Raw genomic sequence first — 23,212 nt, forward strand, 5'->3', positions numbered from 1 at the left:
TCTTATCGCCAGAGCCCTGCCTCCGGGCCCAGAGAAAACTAACCCTTATCTTTCTAGTCACTTGTCCACAGTTAAATGCCCCCCCCCCCCCCCCCCCCGCTTTGTCTTGTCCGGTTTCACCCGATTGGTTCGACCTACTGAGTAGGCAGGGAGCTCTAACTGCTTCTTTGAGCCTTTGTTTATCCTGTGAGGGCCGCCCATCTATGTAAAAATTACTTAATGAAATGTCTGTGTGTTTCTCCTATTAATCTGCTTGATGTCCGTTTAATTTTTAGGCCCAGCCAGAAATGCTAAAAGCGTAGAAGAGAAATTTTACCTCCTTTACACAATCTCTCTCTCTCTCCTCCTTCCTCGGACACCGTATGGGTCTGACCGTCTCCTTCAAACTCTGGGCCCTGTTCTCCGGAGCCTTAGTGAAGAGTGAGGAGCCTTTGGAAAGTCAAGTCACTGGTGAGTACCACTAGGCCCAGGAGGTCATGGGCCACATAACCCTTTTGTGTCACCCAAGGTCTTCTCACTTTACATTTTAGCTTAGGATAAAATTCCAGTAGACTTAGAAATGGATGGACTTGGGCAGTTATGCCAAATCCATGGTGGGCTAAGACCATGGTAGAGCCAATAGTGTACCTATTAAACATGGCCTTGTAGGATTTGGTTCCCAAGCTCTGGTGGTAAGGTGCAGGATTATAGGAGAGAGAAAAATAATCAAATTGTCTCAGTGCAAAACAGAAATTCATAGGTTTTCTGGAACCAAGAGGGGTTTGCAGTTCATATTGAAGATGACAAATTAACAGATTATTTGCCACAAGCAAGGATTGGACTCCTGCAAACTTGAAGTTCAGCACCTTGCCCATTCATCCATCACAGCAACTTAGAATCTGTCTTCTCATATCTTTCTTGGAAGAAACGAAATATTTGTTTGTAGTTTGGGGAACCTAGAATTGACTTTATAGGACCATGAAACATAGGCCCAGGCTTATAAGAATATAAACAAAAAACCAATCTAGGGAAGGTTATCTGATGGGAAATTTGTAGAATATAATTTGGGCAATTGTTTTATTAAAATATATTCTTTACATTTGATGATTTGTATGGGGTATTAGGAAAGAACTGGATTCTCCCTGACCTTGCAGATAGATATTATGATAGGAAAAATGTATGATTTTATTAAATATGTAATTGCATGAAAATGTGAAAAGGCCACCACACAAGCAACCACACATCTTGGAGACCCTTACCAAACCAAAGCTTTGAGAACCAGAAGATACAGTTTTAATAGATTGTCATATAAAAAACAAACACGCTTATCTAGATGGATAATCTAGATATTATCTAGATTGATACTCAATACTAGATCGATCAACATCTCAAATGTGAAAAAGAAAATGTACACAGCTTTTGTTTTTTAGAGAGAACATTTTTTAACTTAATAACAGAGAAAGACCCTTTAAGCATAACTATAAAAGTACAAACCCTGGGGTGGAAGAGAGGAATCCTTAACAAAATCAAGGATCTGTCATTAAGTTCCTCCACTGACAAGTCAACAGACAGGTAACACATTGGGAGATAATATTGCAAGACCTAAAATTCACAGTAGCCCAATGACCACGGTACACAATATATCCCCTGTGCATCAATGTGAAAGACAAACCAACCTCAATAAGAACATGGGCTCATTATAAGAAAAGAGTCAATGTCATTAAGATGGAGTGCCAGTAGGGAACAGACACATAAACAGATGCTCAGAGTCTTTAGAAACCATAAATGCAAATTTAAAAAAAACAAAAAACAGTGATGAGACTCATTACACATGTTAGATTACAAAGTAGAAAGCTGAAAAGGGTCAAGCTGTGACAAGGCTGTGTGGACAGGGGGAGTGTGGCCTGGAGACTGGGATTAATTAGCCATTCCACTCCTACATCCCAGTGAAATTTGCAAACACAGACATAAAGGGGGTGGGTGAAAAGGTGGTGTTATTTGGAATTGGAGACAGTGGAGGCAACCTGTGAGTGCACCATTGGGACAGAAGAGAGAAAACACATTGTGAGTACCCACCATGGGATTTTATATAGCAGTTAGGAGCCATGATTTAGGTAGACATGGGATAATTTTGATGGCTCTTGAAGTCATAATTTTAAAAGACATAAAAATATATACCATTTATATAAATTTATAATATATGTCCATGCGATGTCAATTTTACAAAACATACATATTGAAACGATGTACAATAAACAGATTAGCTTATATAAAGAGAAGTATGGCAGCAGGACGTGGGAACAAAGGGAACGCATCAATCTTGAGGTGTTAAGGTGTTAAGAAAGGCAACTAGGTCAGATACAGGGTAGACTGGAAAAGCCAGAGATGTTCCAGAGGAAGGCAGGTTTATGGAGGATCTGTCCCAGGGTAATCTCCCATGTGATTTCTCACCCCAGTTTTCTTCTGGCTTCTCTGTATCCTCCACTCAGTTTTTCTGTCTTGATGAAGACAGACATCAAGTCCGTTTTAACCCAGCAGGTCCACAAACAGAACTAGACTGTGCCTGAAGTTTCCTCCTGTGGAACTCCATGCTGAGCCACACATCTGTGGAGCTCCAAGCCATCCTTGAGAGAAAGGGCATGACATTGTCTGGTTTGGCCAAGTTGGAAGCAGGGTGGCTGAAAATCTCTGCGTCCACGTGTCCCCATCTCTGCTCGCTTTCTTGAGCCAAATTAGATAAAATGGAAGGAAGCATGATAGTCTTGTTCAAATACAATAAACTAGCTCAGAAGGTGGCACTGTAGGTGTGTAACCTGGCGGTAGTGGTTACGTCATTGTTTTGTTGGGGGGGGGGTTAGGGTGGATTATTTACACTTGCTTTCTTTACCTCCGTCTAGATTACAAATTGTATAAGGAAAGCACACATTTGTGGACAAAATGAGTGAATTAAAGCAGAAACCAAATTAAAAGGTGCTGCAATATCCAATATTTCCTCTAGATGGCAATAGTCACCATAAAATGGGAATTTAACCCTTTTTTTTTTTTTTTTTTTTTTTAATTTGGAATTTTTAAAACCTTGCATTGAAGAATGCATTTCTTAAATGTTGAAGTTTCTGTTTTAGTAAAATCTCAGAAACACAGCTATCTTCCCTTTGCCACAAAATCAAGTAAATTTCTGGCAAACTGCTACATTTCACAGAAGATGGTATAAATATGATATAACTGAACATAAATGCAAAAAGGGGCTCTGTGGCTTAGCTGGTCAAAGCGCCTGTCTAGTAAACAGGAGATCCTGGGTTCGAATCCCAGCGGGGCCTTCTTTGTTTCGTTTTCTATTTTCAACGGTGTCCTTGCCCTGGAATATGTTGGAGAGGCCTTGAAGAATTTATATGGTAGGTAAAGCCTATGTTCAATTGTTATACCAACGGGGGAGAGTCTCTTGCGAGGCAATTGCATCCCATCATGAGGGTTGGGATGAAGGGAAAATGAGTCACATTTCTGTAGGTGGTCAAAGCAATGGCTTTGCTGACGATAGGGAAGTCCAGGTTAGGCCCCGAGCACCAGTTCTCTTGCCGTTAGGTGATAGAAAGCAATGTCTCACACTCTGTCTTGGAAGTTCAGTCTCCAGTCTCTGATTCTGTGATGACCAACATTTTCAGCTCAATGACGGAGTCTGGTTGTCAGGGTCAGACCAAGAAGTAATAAGCTATGGAGTCCGGTTTGAGTCAGACTCATGGTTTATGAGGACAAGTAAGGGAGCGCGTGGGACACTTACACTCTCACCGTTCTGGTTTTGGGCAACCCTAAGAGCTGTCATCCTTGTGCATCAGACAAGCCACTGAGTTTGAAGGACAAGACTGGGGCTCAATGACATTTTGAAGAAATAAATCACAAATGGACTGTAGAATCTTCGGTGATATCTTAGTTCATAAGCTAAAACATATGTGTAGCACTACCCCACCCCACGCACTGGGCTCTTCCATCTTATGCAAAGAGATTTCAAAGGTTATGACTGGAGTTCCTTGAGAATCACTGACTATAACCTGGTCCTGCCCCATGCCTGAAATCCCACCTACACTCCAGAGTAAACTTGGTTTCATCTTCCTTTTATTCCTAGCTGTTCTGCCCCTTCCAACTTCCAAAGGGATGTGAACAGAAAGATGGTGATGAAGGGCGTCAGACAATACCATCCAAATCTGCCACTTTGGTATACAGATGTATTGTGAGCTGAAAGCAAGTGAGAAGAACCAGATTCCCAAAAAGTTCTCTGCCCCACCCCCAACCTGCCTAGAAGCAGGACAGGGGTTTACACAGAGGTCCCGCCTTCCCTGTCTACCTGAAAAGACAAAGGTTAATCCCCAGAGACAACTTCAGAGCCTGTTTTCCTGGAAATGAAATCACGGAACTTTACTAACTTTTATCTTTGCCCTTCCTTGGCCTGATTCTGCCTTCCTTTGTTCCATCATTTCACCACCAATTTATAGTCCGTTGTTAAAGGTGCTACACGACCTGGACTTCCGAGCCACGTGGACAGTTACCTGTCTTTCCTGGGGTGTCTCCCACCTTTACCTGGTAAATGTGTTAACAAATTCAGTTTGTTTTCCTCTTCTTCGTCTTTCCTTACAGGGGTTTCAGCTAAGATCTCAGAAAGGCAGAAGGCAGGCAGATCATCTTTCTTCCCCTATCAGTTACAGGCCTCATGTAACTTTAATACTGCAGTATTCTCTCTCAGCAGAAACTAAATCCAGGGAAGGTTGAAAATACCATTAGACCTATAGATCATATATTAAAGTGTTATTCCTGCCCTCTACCTACAAAAAGCTCCATCAGGGAGGAACACATATGCTATCAGTACCTGTCAATCCTTGTCTAAATCATGAAGCGAACAACCAAGAACCAAATTTGCCTCCATAACACTGCCGGTTGCCCCAAACTCGCAACAGATGAAAGGGAGGCTCCTCCATAATTAATACCATTATTAATATATCCCCAGACCACCACCCTGGCCCCCGCAGCCTGCGTGATGGATAAAAAAGCTGAGTCCTCTCTCCTATGTCTTTGGCCAAACTTAGGAAGGGGAGGAAGGAAGTTAGGAGAAATGACAGAACATATAAGTTTTGCAAGATAATGGTTTCAGTAAAGATTTTTTTTCTATAGTGGGCTGACATGAAATATCCCTAGAAAGATAATGACTAAAACAAATTCAAGAAAACAAGACCGGCAGATCAAAATAAACAAATAAAAATGCTGCACACAACAGGAAAAATATATGAAAATAAGTCTGTCTGGCAGTTTATAAGCAGTTGCCTAGGGTTTTAAATAGATTTATAAATCAAATCGTGAAATATGGTTGTTAATGGTTGGTTTATCTATTTCTGTACGTGCTGGAACAGACAGATTATTTCTCTTACATCTCAAGAGTCTCCTGTTCCTTTCTTTTATGCTTCGATGGGCCAGTCCACTCATCTGGGGCAATAGCCAGAATTTTGGTATTCCAAGGATCCTTTACACTGGAAAGCTGCTGTTGAAAAGCCCTGTAAACAACTGAATAAACTTAAATCAGAGATTTAAGTACCTAAATTACAAACTTGGAATGCTTATTCTGTTACAAACAATTCCAACACAAGTGATTACAATCGCTACTGATTAACTCATTTGACAATAACAAAGGGGAACACAACCCATGTTGGGGACAGCTTGGTAATAGTATGGAATTAGTTCCAACCTTGTAGATTCCTGAAGCCAGTCCTGAAGTACAGTGCCAAAGTGTTCCAGGATGGGGAAGAGCATAACAAAGGACAGAATTTGAAAACCTTATTTATTCATCCTCATTTATAATACCTGAGTTTTAAAAGCCATGAACTGTATTAAAATCTAGGAAAGTTTGCTTCGTTTTGATGTGTCTTGATGTTTATTTGGTTTACTGCTTCTTGCCTTCCCCATAATATGACAGGGTCCTTTTTGGTCTTCCCTTCTTGGAGAGCAAATATTCTGTATTTTAGAGATAACCTTTTTTAGTTTATGCTGACTGTGCTGTCTTTAATCATTTGAGACAACAAAGTTCCCTCATATAGGAATGAGCTACAGTTCTTGACAATCATGTTACCTTCCATGCTTATTTTAAAATGTTTTACTGTAACTTTGAAACAAGTAGCCAAGTGTTTTCTCCAGTAACCATGATCTGATTCTTCTCCTGAGTGTTCAAATGGCCTGACAACTTTTAATTTTTGTCCTCTCCAAATGAAATCCTAAATGTACAATAAAACTTTCAAGATATCTTTTCCACCTACCACTGTCTTTGAGACTTCCTGGGAGGTACCTAGAAAATCCTGCAAAAAGAGAGATGCTGGAAAGAACCACGGCTATCTGATATGTCACTATAGCTAAGTTGCACAAGAAGACTTGAAAATCAGAAGAAGAAGAAGGAGGGAAGAGAAGAGAAGAGAAGGAGAAAGGCTTAGTCTTCCCTAAGTCAAATTTGCATGGATAAGATGTTAATATAAATATTGCAGAAGCTTTACATCAAATGGGAAATTCCCGGAGATTCATCATTGCTCTTACTGTCCATGAGATGTTTCTATCAACATATAAATTCCTGGTGTTGTTTGGTTGATAATAGACAACAGGGGTAGAGTGTAATCAGTCATAATCCCAGCAATTTCTTTTATGTAAACTCAGTCGCAACTTCACTTCTTTAATTTGAATCTAGCATCTTCTGGGCTACTGAGTTTTAATTGGGGACTTACATCACTTATTATTAATAAGTCTCTAATGTATAAATATGTAGAACCTAATCCCGACTTACCAAGCCTCTTTGCTTCATACTGTGGACATCGTCCTTTTATATTCCTACTATGTGACTTGTACGTTTGTGGCATAGGATGTCTCAGGATTAGCATATGTCCGTTTCAAGACTTTTTCTCTGTGGAAATTATGTTTATCCATTTCTATAAATTAAATGCAGTGTTTTCTATCTTCTTTGAAAATATGATAGGTCATTATGTCTACAACTATTTTATCTAGAACTTATTTTGGATTGGCTTTGTTATGTTGTTTTGCATGTCACAGAAACAACCAGAATTCCTTGTTAGTGGCATTAAGGTTGTTATGAATTCTCATCAGCCCTTTCGCCTTGGAAAATCATAAGTAATAAATCAATCACAACATTTAAAATCTTTTGTCATCCCCCTAGACAGTTATTTTGTTGGGAAAGGACTTGCGATCAGCTTCATCTCCAACAAAGAGACCATCTCAAAGCTTCTTAGGAAAAGATGACTATGCCAGATTCGCTTGCTTACACACTCCTGATGGTGTGGCTTCAACAGCTTTAAGACCATAACCATCCTACTGAGTCTGGATTTCCAGAATTCTGCTCAAGAAGCATGTGGGTTCATGAAACTGTGGTGGGGAAAGAAAATGACCCCACCAGCAGAAAGATGCTTCCTTATATATAGAAGAAAGAGAAGACACGTAATGAAGTATTTACCGTATTTACATGTATTTAGGGTATCACCAAAGTGATGACAAAAGTATAAACACTGACTCATTGTTTACAGCAAAGCTGAAGAAAGAATATTGACTTCTCTTTATCTCCTTGAGAAGCAAAGGGCTGCACCTTGTGAGTCTCCCATCAATCTCCTGAGAGCGTCCTGACCTAATTCTGGAGGTACATTCTTATATACCTAGAGGTTATTTGGCTCACAACCTTAGAGATACTCTGCATGGTAAAAATTGAAGACCGGACTTCATCCATAGAGACATTGATCTCTATTCCAAAGCCTGGAGTCAGGACTCAGATTCACTACATATCCAAGAAACACTGCAAGGAAGGAGGTGGGGGGGGGGGGGTAGAAGAAGGGCACTTTCGCTATATAATCAGATAAAATAATTTCCATTTACCCTTATAATTGTTAACTCAAGATCTGGGGGAGCAAGAATAACAGAGGACTGACTGAGAGGTGACTGGGATATTGTCTGTTTGTCTGGAATATTGTTGATGCTGTTACAGAGTTCTATCTTCTAGATCTACAAAGAAGCTCTTTCTCTTTCCTCAGTCTATGCTGTGAGTTGTAACAATTTGATAGACTTCGCTTTTGTGAGCTAAAACAATTGAAAATATCTTATTGTCTAACAACAGGCTCATTTTTGTTCTCTGTGAGTCCTAGTTTTACCTTTTTTTGAAAATTGCCTTTGAATAAATCTATACATAATTTCCTTTGATCAACAGTGTGTTTTGGCGCTGCTACTTTAGTACTATTGGAAATTCAGAGAAAGTGTTTTATTCACATTATAACAGAAAATTAAAGGCGCCCTGTTCCTGCCCTCTCGCCAGCCCTACTTGTATACTTCATGCGTCAGGGGTAAAATGGATTCAAAAGTTCAGCTTCAACTTCTGGCTAGCTGGACCAGTTCAACTGAAAATGGGCTCTGTTTCTATATATATACTATATAAGTATGCTGTTTGAGAACTCGATGTATGCTGATCAACCCATACTTCCAAGATACCTCAAGTGAAAAGAGCACGATGCAAAATAGCGTGTACAATGTGACATTTTGGGTAACTGGAAAGGGCATTTATATTCATATTTACATCTCCACGCATAAGGACATCAGGGAGCATACGCGTGAAACTCAGAATAGGAGTTACATCTGGGAGACGGTGGTGAGCAGTGACGGGTGAAAAAGGTTCAGGCTGGGGACACACCCATTTAGTTACCTACCACGTGAAGCTATGACCTCATCCAAGAAAAACAAAACCCAGGGGCTCATCCGGCAGGCAGGAAGGTGTGGCAGGCCCGGTTCCTCGCGGCAGGTGTGCGGCTGAGACGTCCTGGCAGGCTGTCAGCGAGCGGTCACGCTCGGGTTCCAGCGCGTTTCCGCAACCCGTGGCGGAGCTGCCCTTCATCCTCGAGGTCAGCAAAGGCCTGTCGAGTCCTTGCACAAAATCGGAGTATAGTAGTTAATATACCATGGAGAAGTAGGTATCCTTTATTAATTTTTAAAATAGGTTTCTCAGCCTTTCACTCTGACCTCGGCACTGCTCTCGACGTGAAGGGCGCAGCACTGAGCACACCGGCGAAGCCCCCGCTTTCTCGGATGCACTGAGCATCTCCCACATCGCCCGCACCGCGCTTGAGACATTGCTCACGTTATTACGTAATCAGTGCGGCTAATGCCACTTTGGTGGTACCCCAGACTCTGAAACAGGAGGAAGAGCAGAGCGCGCTGGCAGCCTGCGAGGTCGTGCGCGGGCCAACGAGCAGCGGGTGGCAGAGGCCCCGGAAGATGCCGGGGGCAGAACGCGGCGGGCGCTAGGACCCGGGGCGGCCCGAGGCTCCCCGCCCCCACCGCGTCCGCCCCGCGTAGACGGAGACGCCGAACCGCGGGGCTGGGACCGGAGTTCGTAAATGTTCTAACGCGCCGTGCGCGGCGCGGAACCAGGCGGCGAGCGGGTACAGTGCCCCGACGCGAGGAGAGAAGGGGCTGCGGCGGCAAGCGCCCCGCCACCCCGGGAACGGCAACGCGGCCCCAGCGCCGGCGGCTCCTCCGGAAGCCTGCGCGGGGCCGCAACAGCTGCGAGCATTCTGTAACCCCCCTGACGCGTCCCGAAAGGCAGCACCTCTCTGGCCCCTCGGACGCGATTTCTTTTTTCAAAAAAGTGAAATTTCCGAACTCACCGCTCAGCAGCGGCGACTCTGGGCTGTCTGTCGCTGGGAGGGAGGCCGCAGAGTCCACGCGGACGTGGCGGACAGAAAAGGGAAAAGACTGCGCACATGGCCCGTACGGGGATCGAACCCGCGACCTTGGCGTTATTAGCACCACGCTCTAACCAACTGAGCTAACCGGCCGCCTCGGGGAAGGCCTTCTACTTACACTTGTTAAAGTCATGCCCGCCCAGCCCGGCTCACATTTCCCGCCCCTCCCCCCGCTAAGAGGTTAAGAGAAATGCCCTTTTTTTCTATAAAGAAAGAGAAAAGAGGCTTCCCGGCGCCGACAGAGCGGGATGGGCTTCCTCCCGGGAAAACAGACCCCAAACTGACGGCAGCGGCGCTAGAAATCCCTTGCGGGGCTCCCTCTCCTGCACTGGGAGCCGCCCCAACCCGGGCGGGGCCGCCGCCGCGCTGGCTCCACGCTCCTGGGGCCAGTTCAGGGCAGGTCAGCTTCGCCGGGACCCTGGGGACCTGGACCCTGCAGCCCCCGCCGCCCGGCCTCCGCGGGTCCGCGCTCGCCCCGGGCAGAATCGCGAGCGGCGCTGGGAATCTGGAGTGGCAGTGCGGCTTGTGGACGCGTGGTGGCGCTCGAGGACAGGGCTGGCTTCGGCGGGGCTCGAGGACTGGGGGGTCTGCCGGCTCCAGAGCGCCTGACCCCTCTCCGTCCCAAATGTACTAAGACGCTCTAAATCCGAGACAAAAGAAGCCGAGACCAAGGCGAGTTTGGAGTTGGGGCCTTTATCTTTTCTCTGCCTGGCGCTGCAACCCTCCTATGTCTCGTCTCAGTGCCCTTTGCGGCTTCTGAAGTTCGCTGACCGGTTTTGTACAAACGTGTATCTGAGCAAGACTCGAAAGACACTTTTTCGCTCCTTTTTTTCTTTTGCAGAAAGGAGAGCTCTTGTCTTTCGACAAGGCAGATCAACTACTCATTTGCTTATTTTCCATTATGCCACTATAAATTTGGTTTTTAATGTGAAAATAAAAGCTGTGAGATCATGCTCCTTGTATTTAGTGCGTTTCTTGGCGTCGGCACCCTGCGTGTGAACTCACAGCTGTCGGCACTTGCTTTGTCCTCTAGTAAAAATTCAGTAGAAGGTGAACCGAAAAATCAGATTTTCTGTTCTCCGGTCCCTTTTCTCTTTGCACTTTACTGCAGCTCCCTTAGCTTTCCAAACCCTGGGAGAGCTTTCCTGCTGAAGGGCCGGGCTCTTTGCAACCTCTTTGCTCTCCAGTCTTCGCTTGGCTATTTTTTTTCGGCCAGGAGATCCCTCTCCTTCCAGAGAGCCTTGGAGAGATTGCTCTCAGCTCTCAGTGCTGGCTCTTGGCTGTTGAATACAAAATGCCTTGGACCGGCCTTACCCCTGCAGGTGCCTCAATGAATATTTCTCTCCACTTTGTGGCCTTTTCCCTCAGGCCCCTTTTGACTTAGTCTCCTCCGCAGAGACAATCAGCAGTGGTTTGGGCTGCATGGAATTCTCTGCTTGGGTCAAGCAGGCCCACCAACAAACCTTAAAAATCTCTTGGAGTTTCTTCCAGTTTCTTCCAGTTGAAGACTCTAATGGGGTCTTCATAGGTTTGTCTTTCTTTGCCCGTCTGCTCCTCTGCTAGGAATAAGGGCAACCAGAGGCCTCTCTTATCCTATGAAGGCCTCCTTGTGGAATTTAGTTTCCTTTGATTCTTTAGTCTGGGTTCAGAAACCTGATATTCTGAAGCCTATGGGCTTGCTTTAATCAGTAGGTTGAGAGGGACACACTGTTTCAACTTCGCACAACTGAACCAAGCAGTTTCCAGATTTCCAGGCCAAAATTGCTACTGAAGCTAGTTCCCTTAAAATATATATGGTAACAGCCTAGCTGCTCTCCGTAAAGAACTCTGCCAGGTGATCTGCATGTCGGATATCACCACACAGAAATGACACAAGGAACAGTGTAATGTGGGCTTGAACGGAACAGATCTGCGTATCAACGCGAATTTTACCTATAACTGGTCTTGGCTTCAGCACTGCATCAAAGAAAAGAAGAATGTCCTGAGGGCTGCAGCAGTTCACTGAAATGTTACTGGAAATGGAAACACAAAGTAAAAATATCCTACAGTATCATGGGACAGGAAGAAAAAGCCCATGTCATTAAATATAGGTAATATGTTTAATTTGTCCTATTGTATTTGTTTTCGTTTTGAAAAAATATTACATGTATGTACTTTATGCAGACACAATAACGTAGTCTACAAAACCGAAATATACAATAAGAAGTTTAAGTTTCTGCGTCAGAGGACAGAAACATAAAAAGAGTGTTATATTTCCTCACATATATTATTTGTTCAATTAGTCCTGCTGTTAGTTACTCGAGGCTACTTTAACCTGGTCCTATTGTTTCTATTAAATAACAGTATTCAGCAACAGAGCAGCAAATAGAATAATACAATTTCAAGTAAACATCTGTTTTCCATACATATGTGTATAATCATTCTTTTTGCATTTCGTGATTGTTCTGACCTGGTACGGCTGTGTCCTAGGTTGGCCCTCTAAAGACTGGGCGACACGAGCCCCCTCGGCTCGCCGGTGCTGGGAACGGCCCGGGAGAAGCGCGCGGAGAGCTGCAGGGCGCCCTTCCCACCGCGAGGGGGCGCGGGCTGCCTCGTCCCCCAGAGCCCGGGGCAGCGGGGAAAGAAGCCGGGGCAGAAGCAGCTGCGCGCGGGGAGCGGAGCGGCGGGAGGGAAGAGTCCCCCGCTCCAGGGGCCGCGTGAGGGCCGCGGTCCCCCCTGCTGCCGCCCGCGCCCCGGGCCGCGCTCCGAGCCCCCGAGAAGCGCGCGCCCCCTCGGCGCCCCCGCAGCACCTGCTCCCCGGCGCCGGGGTCAGCGCATCGGGGGTGAACATCTGTGCCTGCCAAGAAACAGGGGCTGGCGGCTGGGGTCCCTGCCACTCGGCTTGGGGGCGGGCAGGCGCCTTCCGTGGAGACCCGACCCCAAGACAGTGATCCTCCCTGCGTCCCGCTTCCCTCCCCTTGTCCCCGCTCCTCCCCCGCCGCCCAAGGGCCCGGGACCCGCAGCGCAGGGCTCTCAGGAAAACTCGTTTCTAACAAACAGGAAGGGCGACGACTTGACATTTCCCGTGGTTTGCAGAGAGAAGTTCCAATCTCTAGAATCTCTGAAACCAAGTTAAGTGCATTTCAGGAAAAACAAACAAACCGGCGGCTGTTTCCGCCCGGTTTCGAACCGGGGACCTTTCGCGTGTGAGGCGAACGTGATAACCACTACACTACGGAAACGCTGGGTCGCGGCGGTCGCTTCGGTACCTCTGACCCCGCGCGCGTCTCTAAGGTGGTTTGCGTCCACAGGGCCCGGGCGCACTGACTCCAGGCCGGCTCGGGGGCTGGTCGTCGCGCTGCGTTTCTCCCCTTCCTTTCTACTCACACAGAAAGAAAACCCTCATAACCGAGCGCAGGCTTCACCCGGGGCCCCAGTTCTTGCACCAGCTTCAGCCATGAAAAGCCCAGGCAGCATCCTGGAGTACTGGGGGGGGGGGGGGGGGGGGTCAGACCTGTAATTACCTGCAATATAAGGTGTTTTTGCTTGTTTGTTTTTGTTTTGTTTTGTTTTTAAGTAAAACTTGACGGGGAGCACTGTATAAGTTTAAGGAGGCAGCGTAATGACTGGACTCATACACAGACCGTCAAATGACGACCCCAACTGGAGACTTTGATCTCAAGACCTCCCCATGCTGTCTACGGGGTGTCTCGGCCTCTGCAATGGGGCCTGATACTCATCTCTTGGTGACAGAAAATGACTCTTTGGAACCGGAATTGAGCGGCTTGAGCTCAGGAGATGGTCAGAAGCCACAGCCTCTTCCTTTGGAGATAATTGACTAGACACAGCCGTGGGGCTTCATCTCACCACCAGGCTCCGGAGACCCATACAGGAGCAAGTGGAGTGTTTCGAGAACACCATTCGCTGGCACAGAATGCAGATGCTGGAACTCAGAGTCTGGAACTAGTCTTCCCTACAGAAGCATGGTTTCTTCATTCTACTGTTTAATTTGCCGGAATTTAGAGCTGGTACAAACAAGAATCAAGACAAGATTGTCACTTCACACTCAAATCTCATGCTCTCTCCATCATAGCTGAATAGGACACATGACATTAAAGCAAAAAAAAAAAATTAATATAAGGTATTATGACAACCAAATTGGCAATATTTGGCAACAAAATGTAATGCCATTACTCTTGATGAGACTCAGACTGAGAAACAGTCTTTCTAAATTTATTGTTAAAAAGTAAGCTGACTCCAATACAAATGAACTGATTTTAGGTAAAAGATAAATTCTAATCTTGGGGAATGGGTAAGGCTAGGGTAGTGAAACATGAAAGGAGGAAATTGCATACTAATTTAATAATAGGTGGGTCTATATTTTTTTAGTCAGAGATTTTGCTAAAAATTAGAAATATTGCAAACTTTATTTTCTGGATGAGATAAGCTTAGAAGAAGGGAACTATCACCTGGCTAAACCATATTTAGGGAAATTATTCTACACGTCCAGATTACAAGCCCCTAGTGCTAACTGGTAGAAGCAGACCTTTGACAGCCTGAAGAGGTTAGTGTCCTCTTGTCTGAGATGTTTGTAATGGCCTCGTTGGTACTTGTCTCGCTAAGCTCAGCTGATTCTCTCCAGGCCCTATCACTACCACCTGTCTCCTTTTTTGAGACTCCAGGGGGTCAAGTACAAAGTGTGACCCATGAGGAGTTGTGGTCCACATCAAAATAATTGCATGATTTCCCCCAATTTATATCGACAGATACCTGGCCAGTGTGAATGGGAATGGATCTTAAGTGGATAGGATTAAGGTGGCAGCACACAAAGTTGCATCAGACCAAGCTCACTGACAGTCTCACTTGGCCGAGGGCCCCAAGTCAATGTTTTAACTCACGGGCCTGGGAACAGCTCTACATTTTCATTCATTAAAAAAGCATAATTAATAAATGATTAATATATACAATAAACAACACAATAAAATTGAAACATCAGTTTTTCCTTAGTGTCTGCAGAACAAACTAGGGGTGTAAGGAGATTGAAATTCTAGGATGAATTTATCATGGGCTTCTCCAGAGGAACGTTCACCAAGGTTGTGAGAAAGAAATTCACAAGGAGAGCCTCAGCATCCCCCAAGTTGTTCTGCCAACTTGTTGTTTTCCTCAAGGCCAGAAGTTACAGGGGGACCTGCTGCCACAAGACTGGGACCACTGAACATAATGGACGTGATGGGATCCTGGGATGAAAGGAGCCAAATGTTGGCAATGAATTCCCAAAGACTAGCTGGGCGTTGTTATGGACTCGAAATCCACACGTTTAAGCCCAAACCCCTAATGTGACTGTATTTGGAGGTAGGAACTTTTGGGAGGTAAATAAGGTAAAATGAGGTCATAATGGTAGAGCCTTCATCCAACTGGGCTGGTGTCCTTATATGAAGACAAAGACATACCGGAAATTGCTCCCCGAGTTTGCCCAGAGGAAAGACTGTGTGAGGACACAGTGAGAAAACAACCATCTACAGGCCAGAGAGAGGTCTCATCAGAAACCGTCTCTGCACGTACCTTGATCTTGGGCTTGATTTGCATGAGCTCCCACCCTGGAGCCAGTTTTGAAGATAGAGATGTCCAGTTTCCCTTGAGAAAGCCCATTGACAATTGCCGAAAATTGATACCGTTCTTCTTCCTGGCCTTCCTAACAGGACCTGGGTCTTCCTAGCCTTTCCTAAAAGGACCTGTGTCCTTTTACCAATGCGTGCATTAGGGAAAAGGAAATAGAATTTTCTGGCATTACTAGGAAATGACTCAGAGCTGGCATTAATTCCTAGAGGTACAAAGCAATACTGCTGTCCACCAGGCAAGACTCCATGAAGTCTGCTTCTGGTCCATTTCACTGTGGGCACAGTGGGTCCCTAAACCTACCTGGAGATTATTTCCCTAACTCCAGACAGTATCTTTAACATTGTTTCTTTTATTTATTTTGAGAGAGAAAGCATAGGGGGAGGGGCAGAGGGGAAGAGAGAATCCCAAGCAGACTCCTCCCTGAATATACAGCCAGAGATGGGGCTGGATCCCACGACCCTGATATCATGACCTCAGCCGAAATCAAGAGTCGGACACTTGGCCAGCTGAACCTTGCAGGTACCCCTAATATTGTTTCTATGACTGATGGAGGGAATGCTAGTACCACAAAAAAGGTCAAGCGGAAGCCACTAGAAATTCCTCTAACCATGGCAATAGTAAGCCAAAAGCCACACTGGCGGGGTTGCAGAGTAGTGACATCAGGGACTGGAAAGAGACAAGGGCGGAGATTGCTGCCATATCTCCGCTCAGCTCGCTTACTCAGCTGGAGAAGTCAAGTGCGCTACAGAGAACGACAGTGAGCACCTGCAAGTTTATTTATTTATCAAGGATTTATTCCCATTGTATCTGCTCTTCAGGGACCGTGTCATCAGTAGGAAAAATTAACAGGTGCACTGACGCCCAGTACACAGCCACCAATGTGGTGCGTGCTGTTTTCTCTATACTGAACCAGAAAACCCATCAGCAGCAGGGGGCTTTCATCTGGCTGAGCCAGCCGTCCCCCTTACCGACCCACCCTCACGGGAGATCAGCACTCCGGTCCCATGTCATAAATGAATCACAGAGCCCCTTACCATGTTGCCATGCTCTAAATTTGCAAACTGATCGTTGTCTCACATTTGGACATTTTGGGCAGATGTACATTATGCAAACTGTTCACAAGGGGAATAGACCTGCTTTTCCAGAACGGCTCAGTCTTATCACCTCCATTCCAGTCGAGGTCCACTCGGGCTGCCTGGACCAGGCGGCTGAAATGACAAGCACCTTACCTCTCCTTGTTCTGGGAGGTGGGAAGTCCAAGCTCAAGCAGGTGCAGATTCAGAGTCTGGTCAAAGTCTGCTTCCTGGATCTCTTGGCTTCTGAGGACAGACTTCCCCCTGGGTCTTCACATTCAGGAATAAGTCAAAGAACTCTCCACAGTCTCCTTGATGAGCACCTTCTCCCATTCTTGGAGGCTCCCCACTCATGGCCTAATCACCTCCCAAACACCCCTCCTCCAAAGTGGCCTCCCTCCAGATACCACCATCTGGGTGGGGATTAGGTTTCAAAATACCAGTTCTGGAGGAGAACAAGCAGTCTACAGCAACCCTCCAAACATTCCCTTTTATTTTATTTTTTTCTGATTTCAAACTCTGTTTGTCTGGAGTAAGGAGACACCCACGTCCTATGCAGGGAGACCAGGGGCACAAGGGGTCCCAGGCATGACTGGGGTTACAGGTCGCTGCTGACTGTCTCAGTTTTCTTTCTTCTCTCTTGTGAGAAGCATCTTTCTTCCTATATTGTTCAAAGCAGTGATACTGAACCACGACGCTAAGTCTGGCGCTGAAAATAGGTTATTACAACATTTTGAGAGAAAATTATCCTGAGTTGATTCGGCACATCCAGACCTCCTGGGGTCTGCTGAGCCTGAAGATTTGGAGAGGCAACAAAGGAAGCATCTTCTAAGATTCCTCCCACTTCCTGAAACTGAGAAGCATCTTCTAAGATTACCTCCCACTTTCTGAAACTGAGAACGGACATTGACTGAGAAAGTCTCTGGGACAATTTTTGAAATCAAAGACTCTTTAAAGAAAATTATAATAATTCACCAGGCCTTTCTCTACCAACTTTTCCCCTGTTGGGCAGCGTCCACATGGGCTTCTCAGGGTTCCCTGTCCGGGGGTGTCAATCCTGGAGGGAAGAGAAAAGAGCATCTCCTTGGGGGCTGTCGATGGGGGCAAGAATGTGGCAAGTTCCCAGTGGCACAGAATCTGAGAAGCCATTGAGATTGAAAAGAATCTCTGACAAAAGTTAAACTCCCCAGGACAAAGCAGGAAGGACGCGATGAGCTGTGACAGCTCCCGGCTGGTGTCCATTTATTTATTTTTTAAATATTTCATTTATTTATTTTGGGAGAGAGAGCAGCAGAGGGCAAGGAACAGAATCCCAAGCAGACTCCACACTGAATGCGGAGCCCGACCCCAGGACCCTGAGATCATGACCTGAACCAAAACCAAGAGTTGGCAGCTTAACCAATGGAGCCATGCGGGCACCCTGGGTGGTGTCCTTCCAAACAAATGGCTCCTTTCTCTTTTTTCCTTAGGGACTCCTGGATTCCTTGATAGGGTAGAGAGACTAGGAGAAAATCAAGATCTAACTAAGAACCACAGACATTTCAAAGGAGCCTTTGATTTGTGGATGGACTCGATAGTCTTCATTGCAAGATTATGTCAGTCTCTAGAGGGTTCTGTCAAACCAATCAAACTGTCCCTTGGCTAGCCTTGGGTTGGTCCTGGGTCTGTTGCAGAGCTGTGGACTGGATAAATGGCAAGGCTGGGAATGGGGACTGGAGATTGCTACTGAGCGACTGCACTTAGTGCTCTTTGTTCCTAAAGCCAAGAAAGGATTTCCTCTAAAAAACTCCTGGAAACTGTACATTGTAAGGAGGACTGTGCTCTGGCCCAGACAAAAAATACTACTTTCTCTGCAAAAATAAAACACACACACACACACACACACCAGATTTTGGAAGTTGTTACTCCTAGATCCAAAGGAGGAAGTTTAAGCTATTTAAATTCTGTGGTTTGGAACAAAATAGCCCAAGATTGCACTGTGGAGAGAGGACTTCTTCCACTTCTCCCAGAATACTCTAGAATAAATCAAGATGGCTCCCCCAACAAGCTTTGAAATCAGGTGTGCATTCCAGGTCTCCCTGGCCCTGGAGACAGGCTAGAACCCCATTCCAGAGCCTTCCTGCCTTCTCCACTCACTACAGACTGACTCCAAATTGCAGTTCGCTCTCTCTGGGGCTCCAGGTGAAGCCTCTTTCCAAGCCCTTCGGGATGCTCGGTTCTGGAATGGAAACTCTCCATCAAGCATTCCAGAGGGGGCCTCTGGTAAAAACAGTTTCTGTCCCCTACCTCCTCATTTGTAGTGTTTTCTTGAGGCTTTATTTTTTAGTAGGCACATCCAAAGTCCCAAATGGCAGGCAGTAACTTGCTCCCTCCTGCTCCGGAACATTCCATCTCCTCCATCTCCAGTCCCTCAACCGGTTACTGTTGTCATGAGTTTCCTGAATATCCTTGAGATTTTTTTTTTTTGTAAAATACATATAATCTAACACAAATGTACTTGTAGTGGTAGTAACATTCTATGCCGATCGCTCTGACCCTTGCTTTTATTTTAAAATATATATATATATGTACACCATGATCTTTCTCATTTTCTCTTCAATACACTCCATATGGAGTGCATAGCACTCCACTCTTTAATTATGCCATAATTTATCTAACTAAATAATTCTGAATAATTAGGTTTTTCCCTATATTGTTATTAATGCTGGAGAGACTAGACTTCAGCACAGTATAACCTCTCATGTGTGCCAGTATTTGAAATATTGGTGGTTCCTGACAAATTGTCCTCCCCAGCACCAAAGCCTCCTGGATATTCTGTGACGAGCGTGGCTGAGTAGGATACCAGCACTCAGCACAACTCCTCACTTCACTTCCTGCCAACTATGAAGTAAAATCCTGAAAATCAAGGATTCTTGTGACGCTGGAATATTGCTTTCTCTCGAAGAGCCTTGGGAGTGATTTCTTTCTGGGTCCCACTTAGAGTAAACATGCCAAACGAACAGAAGCAGCCAGCATTGGTAAGATGGGAGTGTGAGAGCCGGGGCCTTGCACCAATGTGAACCCTAGTGTCCAAAGTGTCCACCTGTGTGGGGCTGTGATGGCCGAGTGGTTAAGGCGTTGGACTCGAAATCCAATGGGGTCTCCCGCGCAGGTTCAAATCCTGCTCACAGCGCTTGGTGGTCCCTTTTTCCATCCAAGTTACAAAATCACATTCTCACCAACAGATGTGTTTTCGGCTTTTCATCTTATTCCGCAAACGACTGTAGTAAGGCAGCTTCCTACCTCTCCAGAGGTCTGAACTAACCACCACCGCCACACAACACACATCACACACACCCCGCGGTGTATGCTGGCCCTGGTATCCTTCTGGAAGCTGCGCACCTGTGAATCGCCCGCCCCCGCGCTCGCGCGCTGCTTCCTGAGGCCCAGCGAGCAAAGCCCGAGACTCGGCGCTCAGGACCGTCTGTTCGTTCTGCCCTGGGATTAGGAAATCTGGAGGCAGATCCCAAGGGCAAAGAGAACCAGGAAATTTTATTTCTAAAACTCTTTAATGAAAGGCCTCCGGCTGAAGATAGCAACGTAGGTAAGTTTCCTTAAAGACCTCTGGTGTTTAAAAAAAGAAAAAGGAAAAGCAAGCAAGCAAACCTAAAACAGACTGTTAGGAAACATTAAGGTCTAGGATGGTAAAGATCCATTAGTATGTGTGTGTGCCAAGTGCTCTTTACAACATCGCACAGAAATGAGGAGATGGAAGCAAGGAGGCAAAGAACAATTTGGCCAAGGCAAGAAGCCGCGTGGGGCAGGTGTCAGGTGCTCCCTGGCTGGCCTGGGACCCCAGCTCCTGTGCTTCTCGCCCTCAGAGGAGGGGACCCGAGTCACTTAACAGTTGCTCTTGTGTTTCCATGTGACTATTCCACCTGCACTGAGCGCTTTAATTTACTAGCTGATTTAGGTAATGATGGCTCCTAGTCTTTAATTTTATAATTATAAATCCAAAATTCTAGGTTCCTATGTGAATTGAGTTCTTAAAATGTTTACCTTTTTTGAATTCTTGCCACCTTGCTGCTTAATTTGGGAAGGTGGGTGTTTCTGAATGTCTGCTCTGTTGCACAGAGTCTGAAATCACCTCGTTCAGCCCAAGTTTGGCTCTTTGGAGAGTGAGGTGGGAAACATATGATTAATAGACAGTAGTATATTTTATTTCACTTTCCTGGTCATTATATGAAAATTGTAAATGATGCAAATGTATGTAAATGGTGATGTAAATGACAGCTAATAACTGATCCATGCACATAGCCTCAGTATTAAGTACAGAAGAAAAATGCGATGCTGATGGACCAAGGAACCCATTGCATAAACTACTGAACAGTTCACAGATAGAAAAAATAGAAACAAGCATGCACATAAATGGAAAAAAAATGCAAGTGACATCGTGTCACACACATGATGTTTCAGAAATGTAATATTTTACTGGAAGGTACTCATGCAATCTTGCCAACCCCGATCAGCCTGCTTTACTGGAATCCACAAGTCTTTTCTGTTCAACTCGCTTCTCCCCACGTCAAGAAGCAACTCAGTGATTCTAATGAAAAATGAATAATGAACACCCTTTAGACAGGAGGGCCAGTGGCGCAATGGATAACGCGTCTGACTACGGATCAGAAGATTCTAGGTTCGACTCCTGGCTGGCTCGAGCCTCCTGTTTTCTTTTCTCACAAGAATGTCTTTTCGTGTTTCTTCAAGTTTGTAAGAGAAACAAACTCTCCAAGTGCTCTGGAAAGTAATTTATACGATCTGGCTCCTCACCAGGTGGCAGCCTTGGCCCTCGGGTAAGTGGGAGTAAGTGCTCAACGGCCCCTCTTCTGCACGTCCGTTTTGCCATAATGACAGGGACTGAAAGATCTTCGGAAAGACAACTTCCAGATCAAACGAGGTATGTTATTCGGCCATAAAAAGGAATGTTGTCATATATGGTACAACATGGATGAACCTTGAGGACATCTGCTGAGTGAAAGAAGCCAGCTGTGAAGGGCCACATGGTGTGATTCCTCTTATAGGAAAGGTCCAGAATGGGCCTCTCCACCGAGATGGTAGCTCCCAGGAGCTGGGAAGGGAGGGAAGCTACAGAATTTGCTGGGGCTGATGGAAATATTTTGCAGTTACATAAGGATGATGGTTGCACAACTCTGGGTGCACTAACAACCACTGAATTGTACACTTTTCCCTGAATTTTATGGTATGTAAACTGTACCTTAATATTTAAAAATCAAAGAAGCGTCAAAGAGAAAAATAAAATCACACACACACCACAAACCAGTGTTTTTCTCACGACGTTTTCCCGCCTTGGGGAGGGCTCTCTCTCCCGCACACTTTCTTGTCCCTGAGCATCGGTCCGGAGGAAAGAGAAGGGACATGCCCTGGAGAAATGTTGAAGCAAGAAAGACCCGGCTGTGGACAAACGGAGTCAGAGCCTCGCTTAGACACTCAATTCGCCGATCTTCGCAAAGATGCAAGTTGACACGCGTGGAAACGACTCAGCCTCCTTGGCCCCTCCCCGCCCGCCCCGCGAGGCCCCCCGCAGCGCCGCCCCCCCCACCCCCGCCGAGAACCGACACGGGGAATCTGTTCAGGGTCGTAAAGGATCCCAGACAGAAGTGGAGCGGACGAGAGGCTGAGGATGTGAGGGAGACGAGGGAGCGACAGCCTTTGGCGGGGTCTCTCCAAAAAGGGGCCTCCTCTGCGGGCGCCCCTGCGCGTGCCTCCTGCGGCGGGGCGGCGGGTGGGGGCACCTGAGAAGCAAACGGAGCTGAAGGAGTGGTGGGAGGGGCGGGCGGAGGGGGACACGGACGAGCGAAAGCGACCTTCAGGGGCTTTATCCTACAATCGTGGGCTGGCGCTGGGCAGCGCGCGTCGTAAGGGGGAGCCCGCCGCGCGTCCAGACCACGCTGGATCCGCCAAGGTGAATTAAAAGGTGGGGAAGGACGAAGAATGGTCCAGAGGATTTGGAGTCTCCTGCAGGAAGTGCTTCTCAAATTTCCGCGCGCAGCAGAGTCCCCGCGAGGGAGGCGTGAGCGCAGTTTCTGGGCCTGGCTCCGGAGATGACACCTGGGCTCGCAGGAGGCGGCCCGGGACTTTTTAGCAAGGGGATCCCGGCGCGACTAATCCGCAGGCCGCACTTCACTGCCGGACTCGGGCTTTTGAGTTTATCACCCGCTTTTGACAGCCAACACCACCGCGGAGCTTCCACGGAAGAATGAAAAAGAAAACAGCCTATACGGACAGGGAAATCACTGCTGTAGCACTATTCCGCTAGGCTTGAACCAAGGTAATCAGTTCTTTCCCAGGGTCATTAATTTTAAGGTAACCGACCGTTTCTATTCTCAAGATTTTTATTTTCCTCAAGATTTTTGTTATAAACGTGTCAATTTCATCGAATACTTTTTATTTTCCTTTTTGGTGTCTTGTTTTAGAAAGAAGTACATTTCCATCTCCCCCTCAAACAAACAAAAAGACCTTAGATTTAATACTCACAATCTTGAACCTAAAGAAAACAGGCTTTTTTTTTTTTTTTTTTTTTTTTTTTTTGGTAAGCTGCAGGTCGGGAACTTCTCTTCCCCATAAAAACATCAACAGAGATTGTTTTGTGAAAAGAAAATGTTTTTGTTTTCCCCCAGAACGTTCTAGAGCCGCACTGTCCAAAACAATAGTCATTAACACATTTCTAAAACTTAGTTCTAGGGATGCCTGGGTAGCTAAGTCCGTTAAGCCTCTGCCTTAGGTTTAGGTCATGACCCCAGGGTCCTGGGA

At 46.0% G+C, this 23,212-nt stretch overlaps 2 long non-coding RNA genes and 5 other non-coding genes across 7 annotated transcripts; 4 read left to right on the top strand and 3 right to left on the bottom strand.

Moving 5' to 3' along the window:
* Window positions 1–199: 199 nt before the first annotated feature.
* Window positions 200–8,199, top strand: LOC132017679 (uncharacterized). Its single transcript, XR_009404365.1, has 2 exons — window positions 200–450; window positions 7,172–8,199. It is a non-coding gene; the product is annotated as an uncharacterized LOC132017679 (long non-coding RNA).
* Window positions 3,013–9,650, bottom strand: LOC132017678 (uncharacterized). Its single transcript, XR_009404364.1, has 3 exons — window positions 9,010–9,650; window positions 8,700–8,913; window positions 3,013–5,523 (listed from the first exon to the last, which is right to left on the bottom strand). It is a non-coding gene; the product is annotated as an uncharacterized LOC132017678 (long non-coding RNA).
* On the top strand, window positions 3,223–3,296 carry TRNAT-AGU (transfer RNA threonine (anticodon AGU)). The gene has a single exon. It is a non-coding gene; the product is annotated as a tRNA-Thr (tRNA).
* A 103-nt stretch (window positions 9,651–9,753) lies between the features above and the next one.
* On the bottom strand, window positions 9,754–9,827 carry TRNAI-AAU (transfer RNA isoleucine (anticodon AAU)). The gene has a single exon. It is a non-coding gene; the product is annotated as a tRNA-Ile (tRNA).
* A 3,055-nt stretch (window positions 9,828–12,882) lies between these two features.
* Window positions 12,883–12,955, bottom strand: TRNAV-CAC (transfer RNA valine (anticodon CAC)). The gene has a single exon. It is a non-coding gene; the product is annotated as a tRNA-Val (tRNA).
* A 6,541-nt stretch (window positions 12,956–19,496) lies between these two features.
* On the top strand, window positions 19,497–19,577 carry TRNAS-CGA (transfer RNA serine (anticodon CGA)). The gene has a single exon. It is a non-coding gene; the product is annotated as a tRNA-Ser (tRNA).
* A 1,448-nt stretch (window positions 19,578–21,025) lies between these two features.
* On the top strand, window positions 21,026–21,098 carry TRNAR-ACG (transfer RNA arginine (anticodon ACG)). Its single transcript has one exon. It is a non-coding gene; the product is annotated as a tRNA-Arg (tRNA).
* Window positions 21,099–23,212: the final 2,114 nt, after the last annotated feature.

The sequence above is a fragment of the Mustela nigripes genome, chromosome 5, assembly GCF_022355385.1.
Source record: "Mustela nigripes isolate SB6536 chromosome 5, MUSNIG.SB6536, whole genome shotgun sequence".
Taxonomy (NCBI): domain Eukaryota; kingdom Metazoa; phylum Chordata; class Mammalia; order Carnivora; family Mustelidae; genus Mustela; species Mustela nigripes.